This window comes from Puntigrus tetrazona, unplaced genomic scaffold (genome assembly GCF_018831695.1).
Source record: "Puntigrus tetrazona isolate hp1 unplaced genomic scaffold, ASM1883169v1 S000000008, whole genome shotgun sequence".
Lineage (NCBI taxonomy): Eukaryota > Metazoa > Chordata > Actinopteri > Cypriniformes > Cyprinidae > Puntigrus > Puntigrus tetrazona.
Genome location: NW_025047688.1, coordinates 1,397,312 through 1,403,224, shown reverse-complemented (window position 1 = coordinate 1,403,224; position 5,913 = coordinate 1,397,312). Strand labels below are relative to the sequence as shown.

Genomic DNA, 5,913 nt, shown 5'->3' with positions numbered 1-5,913 from the left:
TCTCATCCAGTGATTCAGCTAATACCTGTTTCAGATTGCTGCTTCATCACTGAAGGGGAGAAACGCCAAGACTCAGCTGTCTCTGCTCATCACTTTAGTCATGCAGACCCTTCCATCTTTCCATTAGAAAATATACCACAGTCATAACGTTTCACTAATTCTCAAAGTGTTGCACAGTCCAAAAGCATCCGTGCCAAAGCCGCAGCAGCTGCCGTCTGTCCCAAACACCGCTCATAGAGAGTTCGCGATCACGAGCTGCGCAACTGTTTTACGAATTTGTCTTTTTCGAAATGATCCAGCGGTGCAATCGCTGCAGTTGTCTGAGATGATCTGGAATGACAGAGCTTGATTGTTCCAGGCTTCTTGTGCTGGGTTTTGAGATGTAGTGTGATCTGTGCGGTTAGTTAAGTTGGATTGTCTTGTGAGTGTGAGATGTAACGTGTGTGTGTTGCATTATGTTGGGGGGTTTGCGTTCATGTTTGGGGTTTGATGTCTTTGTTTTAAGGTTTGGGGTCACTGCTGTAACATTAAAGGATGTCGAGCGTGACAATGAAATTGTGAATTTAAATGTGGGCTTTATTGGTGCTTTGCTACAGTCTGTATCGTTAAAAGCACTGTATAAATAAAAGTGATTGATTGATTGATTGATTGATTGATTGATTGATTGATTGATTGATTGATTGATTGGTAAACGTGGTCAAATAGACAGGGTCCAGTATCAGCAAGCAGTAATATCCAGGCAAAAACAAAAAAGTAATCCGTAAACAGGCAAGGTTCATGACAGGTGGCAAAACAATCATAAATAACTGTCCAGGATAAAAATAAATACATTTAAAAAACACAAAGGCAATGCAGGAATACGATAGAAAAACATGGAAACTAGACTAACACAGGCTAACACGAGACATACAAACAATACTCAGCAATGAGTGTGAAAAAGTGTGCAACTTAAATAGTCCTCCTGATTGGTGACTGTGGGTAATCAGTATCTAGGAATTATGGGAAATGGAGTCCAGAATGAGTAGCAAAGGTGTGGGATGGAGTCTAGAGGAGCACATGGGCACCCTTTCAATTGACTTGCTAGGCTAACTAAGTAGTTGACTTGAAAAATGACAACGTCATAAAGGCTGTGATTTAATTAAATAAAAATATGCATTTTATATGTTCTTTCATTGTACAGCTCTACAAACAATCACAGCACACCTGGGGGGGGTTTTAATCGTCACAATCACAATTTTAATCTCAATTAGATGTTTTCCTTTTTCAAGCAGCCCTTAATCGAATAGTGAAATCATTTGTCTACGTTATATACCTTATACAACCTAGACCCACATTTGTTCACGAAAGAATTAAAACATTTATCTCTTAGTCTGCCAACAGAAAACCTCAGTTTACACTTAGGATACTATTGTTAGGCTATATTAAGCTAACCGAGACATGTATCAGCACTTGTGTCTGCTAAATGTAAATGTTTTAATTGTAATGATCTAGTGTGATTTTTATATGCAGTTGACACCAGATGGTATGGTCCACATAGAGATATGATCTCATGATCATCAAGTCCATCGGGGATTACATGAAGACTTAGAAAATTGAGGCAGACAGATAAAGCATTTTTGCATATGAGATTAGGATTTTTTTATATACATGCTATTTTTAATGAATGATATTTAATGCAATATCATGCCTGTGGTATCTTGCCTGATCTTTCACACCTATCTTGCATGCAACTCTGTCACTGAAGTGTCTTATAAGTCAAAGTTCGAACATGTTTACAAGTTTATATGTAAATTTTATATGTAGATTTTTTCATTCTTGAACAGATTGCATAGATGCACTTGTCTTTCGAGAGGCTTATTAGCGTCCCTTCATTTTAAGCAACATATGTGATTGCATCATGCCAAAATCACCTATTTTAAGGTCATAGCCTCATGGAACCAGCTTCGGTTTTAGCACAAAAGTCCCAATTTGGTGCGACCAGAAATTATTATTAATATGTAGAGTAGTAGAAACCATGAAACACTTGTACACGGTTGCAAAAATAAAAAATCCCTTGCACCTTGTGCTGCAAATCTACACACACCTGAGGAGACCAACGCATTCAAACAACTAGGAGCCATCATGCTTACAAAAAGAAAAGGAAAAGAAAGAAAAGGGGCCTCTAGCGATCTATCTCTCAAGTTACAAGAGCACAGATGGCCTGGTGTACATATTCCCTGATTTCTCCTGTTCCAGTGTAAACAGATGCCAACCTGTTCATCCACCGCTCTGGATACTCACAACATGCCTTTTTTTCTATTCGTTCATTAGTTTTGTTTTCGGAAATTGTCTTCCTTCAATAGATTATAAGGGTAGATGAACACTGCTAATTTCAATACCACAGGAAGCACGCATGAATGACAGGAAGGAAGACCTTTCGTGTGGCTAAAGAGAAGCCACTTAAAACATCTTTTAGAAGTTGCAGAGATACAAGTACACGTGCTTTAGCAGGTTNCGTTTTCGGAAATTGTCTTCCTTCTAATAGATTATAAGGGTAGATGAACACTGCTAATTTCAATACCACAGGAAGCACGCATGAATGACAGGAAGGAAGACCTTTCGTGTGGCACTAAACAGAAGCCACTTAAAACATCTTTTAGAAGTTGCAGAGATACAAGTACACGTGCTTTAGCAGGTTTCCTTGTAGGAAACAATCAGGAGCACAATTAGAATAGCAACAAAGTCTTGAAATCATTACGTTTTTAAAGAAGTGTAACTTTTAAGGCAGCTCTTAAAGAGGGATCTGCTTCAGCACTGACTAAGGGAAATGCAGTCATGCAGCACAAATGGGCTTTCGACACCAAGAGCCCGTACCGCCAGAGTTGAGCTCTGTTCACACAAACCGTACAGAACGAGAGACACAGCTCAAACTATCGTACCCAGCAAAAAATGTCGTCACTGTAATAGCTGGATTCCCGTAACTGAAGCAATAAGACTGCCTGAAACATATCTCTTCATTTCCTTACCTCTGCAGACTCCTTTATGTACCTAACCTTAACCCCAAAGAACCGATCCTCTTTGGGCACAAACAGAGAAAATATCGGCAAACTGCTGAAGAATCCCAAGCGGCCGATGTGTTGATCAAAACACCAAACTGCAAAAGCCAAAAGAAGTAAAGCAAAAGTAACCCACATTATGACATCAGGTCTCCACGTTTGCACAAGAAGAAATGCACATATATCTACAGCTGACTTCTTTTACGGTCCTACTACACTCTCAGTCTCACATGGGAGATTATTGCCATTAAACGTACTGAAATGTTCTTTGAGGAACCCCAATGTCTTCTCACTGGATTCGGTTTAGACAAAACAGCACCAACTACAGTTTTACTTCTTAAAGTCTCGTCACACTCTCACAAGGGCATTAATGTGTAGTGATTGGAGAGGAACAATGCATGAAGTGTATCGGATGCTGCTTTCACCCTGTAAACGACCTATGCGAACCATTGTGCATGCTGGCAAACGGCCAAAGACTGAGCCCCCAGCAGATACTGATTCACATGCATTATTCACACAATCAACTAACCCCGCAAGAACCACCGGAAGCCGCATGAGATGGGAAATAAATATGAAAAGGCCTAGACGCTCGCATCAGTAGGAAGGCAAACGGACGGACAGACGAGCCTGGTCACAGGTGCAACACATTTTCATGGCACCGTAGATGCTGTAAACAGGTGTCTTTCAGCACACACACACACACAAGAAAACTCACACTTGTTCGTTTCACACAACTGTTTAAACACACTCGCAAATGAACAAACAGACACATACAGAAAAGCGACCCCCCTCACACTCGGACTCTAAGTAAATCATTCAGCCTTTTCGTTAATTGCAAATCTCAAATCTCTTCAGCCGTGCAGAGAAACGGAGGATGTTATTTGACGTTATTCGAGAAAACAACTATTTTACGAGGTGGCCATTTCGTATGACTGTGAAATGCATGAAAATAAATAAATAAGAATAAAAGTCCACCCCAAAACCATCAGTGGGGTAAATGAGATGGTACAAATTCATATGCTAGTTTGCAATATGCAAAATAGTTGTGTTGACTTGTCCAAAAAGGAACCCTGAGTTATTATTTTAGTGCCCCGTCGTGGCAGATGTTTTACAGCCTTGGACCATGACATCCTAACCTTAACTGAAGCAGGAGGAGAAGAGATCTGAGAGAAAGGGTTAAAGAACAGAGCTGAAAAACAAATGACAAACCTAACCAACGTTAAAAGACAAGCTTATAAATAAAAGTGCTTCTCAATGCCAAGAACCTTTTTTTTTCTTTGAAAAACGTAGCTGTTCTTTGTGGTAAAAGAAGGTTCTTCATATTAAAAAAAGGTAAGAACGAGATGGTTCTGTAAAGAACCTTTGACTGAATGGTTCTTTTCGGAACCAAAAATGGCATCGCGAAGAACCTTGCATCTTTATTTTTAAGAGTGTATGCATTATAAATGAATATTATAAACTACTTCTGGTAGATACACTCTTAAAAGTAACGATTCTTTGCTGGAATTAATGAATTAATGTGGAATATTTAATATCCAAGGAATTTTTCTATTCCACGAAAGGTTCTTTAGAATACAAAATTGTCTGAATTACTAAAATGTCTTTATAGTAAGGATTTTTTTTATTTTAAGGATCACTGAAACGTACTTTGAGAAACTCTAAATATGGCACCTATGGATTACCAAAGTAGATCAACTTTTAAATCTTTATTTTACTTTTTTAAACCTCTAAATAACCACATTATCAACTCAAAAGCTGCACTGCGGCCAAGAAAAATGCATCACTGTAGATGCGTTGCTTAATCTAAAATGCTGGAAATAAACACTGGAGAGCATTTACATGTGAGATCGGACTTTGTGATATTTCTCCTCGAATTCTTTCGGTGTGAAAAGCCATTGTCCAGCAGTGACTTGTCGCATCACGTCGGGTATTGTTAAGTTGTGTGTAAAGTAAGCAGCATGCCTCCCCCAACATGCCGCAGCGCCGGACGATTGATGCGCTAATCACCGTCCCGACACACAATCACCAACATCTCTCCGTTCAGAAAGAGTTGAGTGCTGATCGAGCGTTAGACTACCAAACGTATCGTTCCGTGCTCCTACAGAGGAGACAGAAGTAGCATGACTGTCTAAAACGAGAGCGGGGCACAGGTGCAGGATGAACGCGAGAAGAAGGGGGTCTGGATCGAGCGCGTATGAAGCGCGCGCCTGATCGGTGATCTCGATTAACAGATTAATGTGCAATATCTGATTCTACTCACATTCTTTTATCGTGGGGCTGGAGCTGCCGGTGCAGGGCGAGAGAGAATCCGAAGAGGCTGCCCGGCTGACCGTTCTTCCTGAGGACGTTTTGCGCGTCCAGGTTAAATGCACTTGTGGAAGTCCATAAGAGCAGCGAAAAAACGCACAGGTTCAGAGAGAGCCCCTCGTCAAAGAGCCCCATTGCATGTAATTAAGGCGGTTGTATGAATATAGCCCTTGTTTTTGCGGTAGTTCCCGCTGCACTGAGAGGACTGGAGCTGTGGTCCGCACTGCACTGCGCTCAATGAGAGAGAGAGAGAGAGAGACCCTCGCCCCTCCTCTGTCCCCTCAACGCTCTACGTCACTGTTGAGAGATGGATGAGTCTCACCCGGTCTCACCCCATCCACACACGGCTGTGATTTATGAACACTGTGAACACTGTGCTTGAATTTATAGTCAATATAATATTCATAAGCGAAATGCGTGCACTTACACGTTCGGAGTATTAATTGAGATCTCGGAAAATTAAGATAATTGAATTACAAAATGACATTATGAAATTACGAATATAATAATGCATGCATATGCACACCTCAATCATTATATGCATGCATTATTTATATAATTTATAGAATTG

General features: G+C 40.4%; 1 pseudogene; it reads right to left on the bottom strand.

Annotated features, from left to right (window-relative positions):
* The window catches only part of LOC122332265, a 26,691-nt pseudogene extending 21,121 nt beyond the window's left edge, over positions 1–5,570 (bottom strand).
* Between the last annotated feature and the right edge of the window lie 343 nt (positions 5,571–5,913).